The sequence below is a fragment of the Drosophila ficusphila genome, unplaced genomic scaffold, assembly GCF_018152265.1.
Source record: "Drosophila ficusphila isolate 14025-0441.05 unplaced genomic scaffold, ASM1815226v1 contig_220, whole genome shotgun sequence".
NCBI classification, from domain to species: Eukaryota; Metazoa; Arthropoda; class Insecta; order Diptera; family Drosophilidae; genus Drosophila; species Drosophila ficusphila.
In genome coordinates, this window is record NW_025064118.1 from 87,359 (window position 1) to 100,495 (window position 13,137).

The following is a 13,137-nucleotide window of genomic DNA, read 5'->3' on the forward strand; positions in this document are numbered from 1 at the left end:
AGCTTTGCCAGCGGTGTCTAGCAAGCAGATCGGTCGGAATCCTGAGGGGTCTTCAGGCACTGTTTGGAGATTTCTCTCGTATTGTCTATGTAAAGCGGGGAGCGGGGCGTAATAAAGCGTTATCGCTCAGGCGAATTCGGCCGCCGCTCTCCCGCTCAGTATCGTAGGTTAGCATGTAAGAGAATTTGATGGAATTAAAAGTTAGTTGAAAATTGAACTCCCTGTCGTACGCACTGCGTAACTTTCGCCTCGATCTCGTTTCGTCTTCGACTTAAATAAAACCAATCGCAAAAGAATTAACCACTGCAATTGCAAAGTTTTTCGTTTCGGCAATAAAAACGCTTATTGTTTTTTCATGGTGACCCCGACGTGATCAGCAGTTGGTTTTTAAACTGTTTTATTTAGCTCACCCTAGGGTCAAAATTAGAAATTGAAATGTAAGTACCCTCCTGTTGTCAGATTGATCTGAAATTTGGTACACACCTTCAGTTCCGATGACAATACAATATAGTAATGTCAATAACATTGTAAATCCAAGATGTCGGCCGCAAAATGGCGGATAACGTAGGTTCTATCAATCCCATCAATATGGGTATCAAATGAAAGGTCTCCACAAGTAGAATACAATGTACTAAATAAAATTAAAATTCAAGATGGCGGCCTCTGCAAAATGGCGGATAACTTAGGTTTTATCAATCCCATCAACATGGCTATCATTGTCACTGACAAACACATCAGATTAATTCAGATCAATCTGACAACAAACGGGGTAAGCTAAATAATAATAATAATTATGAAAGAAACTGCAACACAGCGTAAACGAAGGTTTCAAAAAGCGAAAGAAAATTATAAAGCAAAACGAGCTAAAGAAAGTGAAGTTGATAGAAATGGTCGATTACAGAAACGACGAACAAAAAGCATCAAAAACACAGAGCAGAGCTTATAATCTGCAGGCATTCGAGAAGGCTATTAACACAACATGTATACATATGTCGGAGGGTCGTTTGTCTTTTCCATTTCATTAACTAGAATCCTCAGCAGCAAGTTCTGTTCGTTTGCCAGGCGCTTTCTGAACTCCCAAGTCAGTGACTTCCCAAGAGTCTTCTTTCCAAATTTCCAATTTCTACTCAATTCTTATACATTGTTAGTCCTCTCTTTCTGGCATGTATGTCAGCGCTTAACGAACAGACCTCACTTGGCAGCAGTCTAAATCTGTCCCGCTCTGCCATGCTTTCACTCAATTTCTAACTTCCTTTTTAATAGTCCATGCTTCACATTAAAGAAGGCCCCGCTTCACCTACTCTGACCAAGAGAATAAAGTAGGCCCCGTTTCATTTGATCCGACATATACATGTTTGTGATATTTGTACCAAACGTTGTTATCCTAATCAAGTTCGTACAGTTCGGTACAACGCTGCTGCATTAACATACTTACCTGTGGAGTTAACTTCGAAAAAAAAAATAAATAAAAATGCGAAATAAAAACTAAAAACTAGAAAATAAAAAATGGTAAAAAAATTTTAAGTTAAACCGTTTTATGTAAAACATGTACTAAATGTACTAAAAGCCTAATAATAATATAAAATAGATACAGACGTGGGAATTATAAACATATGCTTAGACTAGACTAAAATAAAACCGTGGGGCAAGTCAATTGTGTACAATCGTTGATTAAAATGTTTGTTTGCCCCACGGTTTTATTTTAGTCTAGTCTAAGCATATGTTTATAATTCCCACGTCTGTATCTATTTTATATTATTATTAGGCTTTTAGTACATTTAGTACATGTTTTACATAAAACGGTTTAACTTAAAAAATTTTTTTACCTTTTTTTATTTCTTTTTTTCGCATTTTTTTTGGTGTGTAACAAACAATCAAAAACCAAAAACAATTCTCCGCGGCGGCTTAAATAAAGTGCAAAAGTGCCAATAAATAATTATTTGTCGTCGTTGGACTTGTTGCTGCCTTTTCGTCGCTGCCGCTGGAGAAGATTGTTGTTGCTGCCAAGAAGCCCTTTTGTTGCCGCTGGATTTGTTTGATTGCTGCCAAAGGCCTTTTCGTCGTCGCCGCTGGAACTGATTACGCAATTTGCACACCCTACGTCGAGGCAATGGATCCGAAAAGGGAAGTCGCTGATCAGACCGAATCGGCCAGCCAGGTATAGAGTGTAAAAAGTTGAAAGTTAATTTGTGGCGTTTTGTTAAAATTGTGTTCGGCCAATCTTTCAACTTTTTGCATTCGTGTAAAATCGGTAGATAATGAGCATTCTAACCAAAAAATTTGATTTCGCATGCACTAACAATTTTAATTCGAATATTATACATTTGTCGGGTTAAGATTCTCCTTGTCCATGTCTTTTGACAATTTTTAGACGGTTGTAGATGGCGAATAGACTTGAGCGCACCACTGCCTGTTTTAGACTGCCCCAGAATTTCGAAAAACTGCACTGTCACCAATGTTCTAGTGCACATACTGGCATCTCTGTCTCTCGCAGTGGCTCAAGCATACACGCACGACAATCGCCTAGTGCGTAACCCTTTTCCAAACCTATAACCTCAAGCAAGATGTTCACACCGAACTATTCTGAACACCTGGTGAAAAGGTAGACTAAAGCGCACTAACAAACCATCGTTAGAGTGCAGCGAGAAGAATCGTTACACTTGATTTGATTCCTTATACACTGACTACCATAATTTATGACCCGACACATTCATAAATATTTATATTATATTGCTTATATTTTATATTTTATGTTGCTATAAATATTGAATTAAGTGAATCGCTTTGGACCTATAAAATTAAATTCGTCGTTGACCCAATAAGTGCAAATTAATTCCACCAATTTCGTCGTAGTGAGCACCAATTTAGGGTTAACAAGAAAAGAAGCTAGCTTCGGCAAGCCGAAGCTTATATACCCTTGCAGTCATCAAATATGTCGAACAAAACTCATAAAGGCTAGACAACATCGAAGCGAAGACGATTTTTCTATTCATTTTCCATATTTTTGACTATAGATCATATGGGAGCTATACGATATAGTTGTCCGATTTTAATCAAATTTAATTCGTAATTCAAGAGTCGTAAGAAAACTCTATATTCCAAAAATCATACTTGTCTGATGAAAAACAACGATGTTATAATTTTATTTCCATTATTTCTATATAGATTTTTCGATCTTTCCTATGGCAGCTATAAGATATAGATGACCGATTTTTATGAAACTTTTTTCTCAATATAAACATTGTTAAAAAACTTTATATTCAAAAAATCATGCTCGTGGGATAAAAAACAACGATGTTATCAATTTATTTCCATTAATTCTATATATAATTTTCGATCTCTCCTATGGCAGCTATATGATAGAGTTATCCGATTTTGATCAAATTTAATCCGAAATTCAATAACAGTTAGAAAACGCCATCTTGAAGAATTCAAGTCGATCTGATCAAAAACAACGGAGTAAGAATTTTTTATTTCATTCTCTCGTATGGGAGCTATCCGATATAGTCGGCCGATCCGGCCCGTTCCGACTTATATACTGCGTGCAATAACTACACACATTTTGGGAAAGTTTCAGCGAGATAGCTTTAAAACTGAGAGACTAGTTTAGGCAGAAACGGACAGACGGACAGACGGACAGACGGACAGACGGACAGACGTACAGACGTATTCCGATTCTACTCGTGATGCTGAGCAAGAATATATATACTTTATGGGGTCTGAGGTGTCTCCTTCACTGCGTTGCAAACTTCTGGCCAAAATTATAATACCCTTTGCTCTGCAAGGGTATAAAAATTAAGGCCGAAAATAAAGTGATTTTAATAGTGCATCCAGTGAACTATTGTGCAAAGAAAATTGCGGAAAAAACCTGTGCGCGCATTTTTCATTACCAAATTTGCCGCGCTTTTCCGCCATTTTCCCAAGCCTTAGCGCCATTTCCCGCGCTTCTGCATCCCGCTTATATATTCGTTGCCCTTATATATCGGTCAGTGCATCATTTTCCGCTAGTCGGCATTTCCAAAGAGTGAGCCGCCAGCTAAATACAGACATACACACACACGCACTCTCACCCACGCAGCGCTGCCAGTGTTTTTTGATCTCGCTTTCGCGCTTTTCGTTTTCGGTCGCTGGCTATTGCAAGCGTTTTTGGTGTTATCGCTGTGTTTTCGGTGTTTGCGCTGAGCGTGTGCTCCTCTACAATTTGTGCGTGGGGTTTATTAGTTCCGTACGGAATTAATAAATTAATTAATATTATTCTAAACGACTTTGTTAATTTATTCGACAAATCCCCTACAGTGTAGACGGTCGGCATATACCACTCGTTTGTTTTTTTTTATTTCTGTTTAAATATTCTAACCAAAAAATTTGATTTCGCATGCACTAACAATTTTAATTCGAATATTATACATTTGTCGGGTTAAGATTCTCCTTGTCCATGTCTTTTGACAATTTTTAGACGGTTGTAGATGGCGAATAGACTTGAGCGCACCACTGCCTGTTTTAGACTGCCCCAGAATTTCGAAAAACTGCACTGTCACCAATGTTCTAGTGCACATACTGGCATCTCTGTCTCTCGCAGTGGCTCAAGCATACACGCACGACAATCGCCTAGTGCGTAACCCTTTTCCAAACCTATAACCTCAAGCAAGATGTTCACACTGAACTATTCTGAACACCTGGTGAAAAGGTAGACTAAAGCGCACTAACAAACCATCGTTAGAGTGCAGCGAGAAGAATCGTTACACTTGATTTGATTCCTTATACACTGACTACCATAATTTATGACCCGACACATTCATAAATATTTATATTATATTGCTTATATTTTATATTTTATGTTGCTATAAATATTGAATTAAGTGAATCGCTTTGGACCTATAAAATTAAATTCGTCGTTGACCCAATAAGTGCAAATTAATTCCACCAATTTCGTCGTAGTGAGCACCAATTTAGGGTTAAAAATTAAGGCCGAAAATAAAGTGATTTTAATAGTGCATCCAGTGAACTATTGTGCAAAGAAAATTGCGGAAAAAACCTGTGCGCGCATTTTTCATTACCAAATTTGCCGCGCTTTTCCGCCATTTTCCCAAGCCTTAGCGCCATTTCCCGCGCTTCTGCATCCCGCTTATATATTCGTTGCCCTTATATATCGGTCAGTGCATCATTTTCCGCTAGTCGGCATTTCCAAAGAGTGAGCCGCCAGCTAAATACAGACATACACACACACGCACTCTCACCCACGCAGCGCTGCCAGTGTTTTTTGATCTCGCTTTCGCGCTTTTCGTTTTCGGTCGCTGGCTATTGCAAGCGTTTTTGGTGTTATCGCTGTGTTTTCGGTGTTTGCGCTGAGCGTGTGCTCCTCTACAATTTGTGCGTGGGGTTTATTAGTTCCGTACGGAATTAATAAATTAATTAATATTATTCTAAACGACTTTGTTAATTTATTCGACAAATCCCCTACAGTGTAGACGTTCGGCATATACCACTCGTTTGTTTTTTTTTATTTCTGTTTAAATAATAAAAAATAAATTAAAATTTTTTATTTTGATTTTTGTTATTTGAATAGAGATTAATTCCCAGCCTTTCGATTTCAAACCAAATTTAATCAAATAATAAATCACAATGAGCAACAAAGAAATCGAAGCGCTTAAAAATAAACGAGACGGAATTATGCGAAGTATATCCCGAACTCAACAATATTTGGAAGAGGGTAGATTATCTTTGAATCCAGTCGAATTAGAATGTCGTTTGGAAATATTAAGTTCGCACATTGAAAATGCTTCGACAATTCAGAATCAAATCGAAGCGAGAGACCCAGAGGATATGTTTCGGGAAGATTTGGAAGAGACCGCAGTATTGGCCAAGTCTCTGCTAATTTCTCTAATAAATAAAAGCAGGCGTACGAGCGTCGATGAATCCGCTCCACCGGCAAGGCGCACTCCCCAATGCCGCCTGCCGAGCGTGTCTCTTCCAACATTTAGCGGAAAGCACTCCGAATTTAAAAATTTTATAATCCTTTTCGAAACGTTTGTGGACAAAGATGACACTCTGCACGATATTGAAAAATTTAACCATTTGATATCGTGTCTAGCTGGAGACGCTTTAGGCACAGTCAGGGCATTTCAAGTCACCGCAGCCAACTATCCCAAGGCCCTGGCTAGCCTGAAGCGGGTGTACGATAATGATTGTCTGATTTTCTTCGACAATATATCGACACTTTTTAATCTGCCAAAAATGTCCCAGCCATCAGCTACAGCCTTGAGAAACCTGATCGACACAGTCAGAGCTCTGTATGACTCGTTGCTGTCCATTGGGGATGACAAACGTATAACGAATGCCATCCTCATTCATTTAATCATGAGCAAGGTCGATGCAGGAACAAAGAGAAAGTGGGAAGAACAGTTGGACTATACTTCGCTTCCGCTTTGGAACGAATGTGAGTCGGCTCTGGACAGGTGATACCAACACATGGTCGCCGAAGAGGCTTCCAAGCCGAAAAATGTTCAGCCAAGCCAGACTTTTCCGAAGAAGAGTGGAAATAAAAGTTTTTCATTGATCGCTGCCAGGGACGACTCTTCTTTATGTGTGTTTTGCACATCAGCAGAGCATCAAGTAGGAAACTGCGCTTCTTTCGCAGCTCTAACAGTGCAGCAGAGGTTCGATTTTGCCAAGAAAGTGCCCTTATGCATTAACTGCCTTCGCAAGGGTCACACGGTCAAGAAATGCAAATCGAACAGGTGCAGGGTGTGCAAATCTTCACACCACACTTTGCTGCACATATACTCGCCTAAAACAAATCTCGCGTTGCCGCCTCCTCCTCAGCCCACGCTCATGCAAGAGACTCCATCCACTTCACATGTTTTGCATGCGACTGCTTCGGATAGAGTTATTCTTGCCACAGCTATCGTGAGCGTAGTATCGAAAAGTGGCGAATTTGTTGTGGCTCGAGCGTTGCTTGACTCTGGTTCACAAATAAATTTTGTGACCGACGAGCTCGCTCAGAGACTACAAATTAAAAGAGAGGATGTGTGTATGAGCTTGCGGGGCATTGGTCAAACTAATGCCCAAGCAACAAAGAAGATACATACAATAGTGAAGTCGCGAGTAGGGAGCAGCCAGTTGTCGTCCGATTTTTATATCTTAAAAAATATTTCTGGTTATCATCCGGATCAAGCGGTGAACACCAGCGGGTGGAGGGTGCCTGAAAATATTAATTTGGCAGATCCATTCTTCTTCAAGCCCCAAAAAATAGACATGCTTATCGGCGCAGATTCATTTTTTGAAATTCTGTCAGTCGGCCAGATAAAGCAGGGGCCTGAACTTCCCATCTTACAAAAAACTGTTCTCGGCTGGATAGTGTCAGGGAGATGTACCTCGGAAACCAAAATTAAGGCAGAAAATTCGGTACATCTCAGCTGCCAGGAAGAAGCGTTGGAGTCAATCGACACAACCCTGCAGAAATTTTGGTCTGTGGTGGACTTGCCGCCTAAGGCTAAAGTCCATACTCCTGAGCAGCAACTTTGTAAACAACACTTTGAGAAGAATACTCAAAGACTGTCGTCTGGGAAATTTCCGTTCGTCTGCCGTTCAAATCTGACCCGAATTCTCTTGGTTCTTCGTATGAAGTTGCGAAACGTAGATTTTTGTCGCTGAAAAAGAGATTGTCCAAAGATCCTTCCTTAAAAAAAATGTATCTGGATTTCATGGAGGAATATGCGTCAATGGGCCATATGTCTTCTACTGATAATATAATTCCAGATGGTCCACACTATTTTATTCCGCACCAATGCGTGCTGCGGCCTCAAAGCACCTCAACCAAGTTGAGAGTGGTGTTCGATGCCTCAAGCCGCACATCGACGCAGGTTGCGTTGAATGATATCTTGATGGTAGGCCCCACTATTCAAGAGGAGCTGTATTCGACGCTACTTCGGTTCAGAATGCACAGGTTCGCCCTTGCAGCGGACATTAAAAAGATGTATCGCCAAGTGATGGTGGACGAAGCTGACCGAAACTATCAGCTCATAGTGTGGAGACGAGATCCTTCTGAGTCTCTGAAGATCTTTAGATTAAATACCGTGACATACGGAACATCGCCAGCACCCTTCATGGCAATCCGGTGTTTAATGCGGCTTGGAGAGATGGCGCAAGCTAAGTATCCAAATGCCGCAAAGGTCATTCAGAATGATTTTTATGTTGACGATTTGTTGACAGGCGCCGGATGCGTTGAGAACCTGCAAAGCCTTCGTGAGGAAGTTTCTCAGGTTTTGCAAGAGGCAGGTTTCGAATTGGCAAAGTGGCTTTCGAACTGCCCAGAGATCTCCGCATTTGACAGCGCTATCATGCCATTATTGGCTGACTCAGATGTGACTGAAACCCTTGGAGTGGTTTGGTTACCTGGTAAAGATTACTTCCAATTCCGGTTGGATGACTCTTTCCAGGATCTTCGTCCGACAAAACGAAACATACTCTCCGTGACTGCGAGACTTTTCGATCCACTGGGCCTGCTGTGTCCTTTGGTCACGAAGGCAAAGATGCTTCTACAGGAGCTGTGGCTTCGAAAATTAGATTGGGACGAGTCGCTACCGATGCAGCTACAAACGTCGTGGGAAGCCTTCAAAGCAACTCTGCTGCAACTGCCCAAAGTCAAGGTATCGCGATTCGTTCATACAGATCCGCAAGTCCCGATTGAAATACACGGTTTTGCTGACGCTTCCATGCGAGCATATGGAGCGTGCATCTACGTTCGCACTCAAACTGCTGAAGGTTTAAAAGTGTCATTACTGACTGCCAAATCCAAAGTAGCTCCCCTCAAGACGAAAACTTTGCCTCGCCTTGAGCTGTGTGCAGCTCACCTTCTAGCAGATCTTCTTAATCGTGTAAGGCCATTACTAAATTGCCCTATCAAAAAGGTGGTCCTATGGACCGACTCTGAGATCACTCTGCATTGGATCAAAACTCATCCTTCGTCGTTGTCCGTTTTCGTCTCAAACCGAGTAGCTGAGATTCAAGAGTGGTCGGAGAATGCAATTTGGCGACACGTTCCCACGAAAGTTAACCCAGCGGATATAGTGTCTCGAGGATGTGACGTTGAAGATCTTTTAACGTCCATTTGGTTCGCTGGGCCGTCATTTTTGCTCGACACAGAAAGTAGTTGGCCTGTAAATCAGCATTTCGAACTTCCTTCAGAAGTTGTGTCGAGTGAGTTACGCAAGTCGGCGTTAACTCTTGTTGTCACACCAGAGCCCAACTACCTGCTTCAGAAAATCGAGTCCTTTTCGTCGCACCTGAAGCTGCTGAGAGTTTTCGTGTGGGTTTTAAGATTTCTTCGGAGGTGTAAGAAAGTTGTACAGCCTTTCGAAAAAAGCATTACGCCAAGAGAATTGAATTTTGCGTTCGAGAAAATTGTAGAAGTCATCCAATCTCACGAATTCAGTGACGACATAGGCAAAATTCGGAAAAAGAAACCGGTATCAACGCAAATTCAAAAACTAAATCCCTTTGTGCAGGAAAATAAATCAGATTGGTGCTCTTCGACATTATTGCGAGTTGGTGGTCGGTTATTGAATGCTCCTATCCCGTACGAAGCCAAATTTCCGTTGTTGCTAACAAAAAGCTCACAGTTTGTTAAAACCTACATGTCGTATCTGCACGTTACAAATTGTCACGCTGGTCCTCGAGCTCTTGTGAGTCTCCTGCGAGAGAAAGTCTGGTTGGTCAATGCTCAAGACGTATGTCGCCGAACAGTTCGTTCGTGCATGCGCTGCTTTCGATGCAAGCCGCAGCTCTTGACGCAAATTATGGGGAACTTGCCATCAGACAGACTCCGAGCTCTCCGCCCTTTTAATATCTGTGGCGTCGATTTTTGTGGGCCATTTAGCACAACGTATCGCATCCGTGGTAAACCACCGTACAAGTCATATTTGGCCTTGTTTGTGTGTTTTGCGTCCAAAGCGGTCCACTTAGAGTTAGTGTCTGACCTTACCACTGAAGCATTTCTATTGGCTTTCCAAAGGTTCGTGAGTCGTCGCGGGATTCCGGAGAAGGTGTGGTGCGACAACGCGACCAACTTCGTCGGCGCGGATCGGCACCTGAAAGAGTTCCGGGCCCGTCTGGAGGAGCAGGGGGGTGGTATCGAAGCATTTGCGTCAAAAAAAGGATGCGAGTTTGCGTTCATACCGCCCAGAGCACCTCACTTCGGCGGTCTATGGGAAGCAGGTGTGAAGTCTGCAAAGCACCTGTTCCTTCGGACGGTCGGCCACGACCTCTTGACCGCGGAGGAGCTTGGAACTCTCTCGCCAGCGTGGAGGCGGTGCTAAACTCGAGGCCCATCGGAGCGCTAAGCAGCGACCCCAGCGACGGCGAAGCCCTAACACCCGGACATCTCCTGATCGGCGGCCCGCTGGTCGCTCCACCACCGTCGGCACTCCCGGACCAGATCAGCCCGACCTGCTTGCGAAGATGGCGCAGTGTCTCGTCGCTCAGGCACAGGTTCTGGCAGCGATGGTCCCGGGAGTACGTCTCCAGCCTGCAGACGAGGCAAAAGTGGAACCAGGAGGTCCAAAACGTCGTCGTGGGAGCTCTCGTCGTCGTCGGCAAGGACAATCTGCCGCCCCAGCAGTGGAGGATCGGGCGCGTAGTAGCGGTGCACGTCGGCGCTGACGGGAAGGTCCGAGTGGCGGACATCAAGACGGCAGAGGGAACCTTCAGGCGAGCCATCCATCGGCTGGCGCTTCTTTCAACGTTGTCCTGAAGGACGTCGTCCCTTCAGAGGGGGCGGTCTTTGGAGATTTCTCTCGTATTGTCTATGTAAAGCGGGGAGCGGGGCGTAATAAAGCTTTATCGCTCAGGCGAATTCGGCCGCCGCTCTCCCGCTCAGTATCGTAGGTTAGCATGTAAGAGAATTTGATGGAATTAAAAGTTAGTTGAAAATTGAACTCCCTGTCGTACGCACTGCGTAACTTTCGCCTCGATCTCGTTTCGTCTTCGCCTTAAATAAAACCAATCGCAAAAGAATTAACCACTGCAATTGCAAAGTTTTTCGTTTCGGCAATAAAAACGCTTATTGTTTTTTCAGGCACTTTACCTCCCTTTGGGATTAAAACTAAGTCCTGTCTCTTCCAGCACTTGGGGAACACCCCTTCCGAGATCTGGAAGTGTGTGTGTGTGCGTGTGTGTTAGTGACGTGGTTCCAGAGTGGGAGAGAGTATCTGGCCAACTCCTCCTACTGGAGTCCACTGCCGGATGCAGTGCACCATGGGTCGACTCCTCCTACTGGAGTCCACTCCCGGATGCAGTGCATCATGGGTCGACTCCTCCTACTGGAGTCCACTCCCGGATGCAGTGCATCTTGGGTCGACTCCTCCTACTGGAGTTCACTCCCGGATGCAGTGCACCATGGGTCGACTCCTCCTAGGATGCACTGCATCATGACCTGACTTGGCATGAACTTAAAGGTGCCCGATCCCTTCCTGCATGTAGTGGACTCCAGGATGCAGGGCATCCAAACCGGAAAAGGTGAGTTGCAGTTTTTTTTAATTATGTGATGACGTGGCTTTTGTAAAAAAAATGCAGTTAATTAATTCAATTTTTTTTATATTTTTTTATCAGGTTTTTGGTTGTGTATTTGGCTGATTGCAGAAAATAATTGGTGACACCATCCAACTTGTAACTTTAAGTTCGACATCAGGATGCACTGCACCAAGGTTATTACGCAGTGAGTACATCCTTTAGACAATAAATAATTAAGTTATATATTTTAAAAAATCATAAATATTTTGACAAAGAAACTAAAAGCAACAGATAAAGATCTGAAAGTTTTCAAGAACATGAAAGAAATTTTAAAGGTAAATTTTATCAAATATTGAACTTGAAGTACATGAAAATCAAACACAATTAATAATTGTAAACAAGTAGGGACATATAATATAAATATATATAGTAAGAATAGTTGTAAGAATGCGGTTACCGGAGATATATAGTATGCTGACACCACATAAATGGACTGGACAACAGGCTGCAGGATCAATTATGAATGGCGTGATCTTCTATTGAACTCCACTCCAGGATGCAGTGCATCACCTCATTGGGGTATGTATTTTTTAAACAACTGATTTGTATAAAATAATTTAACTAATATTTTGGAATGCTTCTTTTCATTACAGGTGATGACTATACCTTTCTACTTGGAACGTACTTCAAGATGCAGTGAATCAATAACCCAAAGAGGTAAATACCTTTTTACTAATACCTTTTTTACTAACAAATTTATTCTAACTATTATTATTTGTTACAAATTATTTATTATTATTTTTATACCCTTGCAGAGCAAAAGGGTATTATAATTTCAGTCAGAAGTTTGCAACGCAGTGAAGGAGACACCTCAGACCCCATAAAGTATATATATTCTTGATCAGCATCACGAGCATCGGAAAACGCCTGTACGTCTGTCCGTCTGTCCATCTGTCCGTCTGTCCGTCTGTCCGTTTCCGCGCAAACTAGTCTCTCAGTTTTAAAGCTATCTTGCTGAAACTTTCCCAAATGTTGTGTAGTTGTTACACGCAGTATACCTATAAGTCGGAACGGGCCGGTTCGGGCGACTATATAGGATAGCTCCCATACAAGAAATTGAACTACAAAATTCTAACGCCGATGTTTTTGATCAGATCGACTTGAATTCTTCAAGATAGCAGTTTCTAACTACTATTGAATTTCGGATTAAATTTTATCAAAATCGGATAACACTATCATATAGCTGCCATAGGAGAGATCGAACAATATATATATAATTAATGGAAATAAATTGATAACATCGCTGTTTTTTATCCCACGAGCATGATTTTTTGAATATCAAGTTTTTTAACAACCCTTAAATTGAAAAAAAGTTTCATAAAAATCGGACTACTATATTTTATAGCTGCCATAGGGAAGATAAAAAAATCTATGAAGAAATAACGGAATTAAAATTATAACTTCGTTGTTTTTCATCTGACAAGCATGATTTTTGGAATATAAAGTTTTCTAACGACTCTAATTACGAATTAAATTTGATCAAAATCGGACAACTATATCATATAGCTGCCATATGATCTATAGTCGAAAATATGGAAAATTAATACAAAAATTGCCATAGCTTCGATG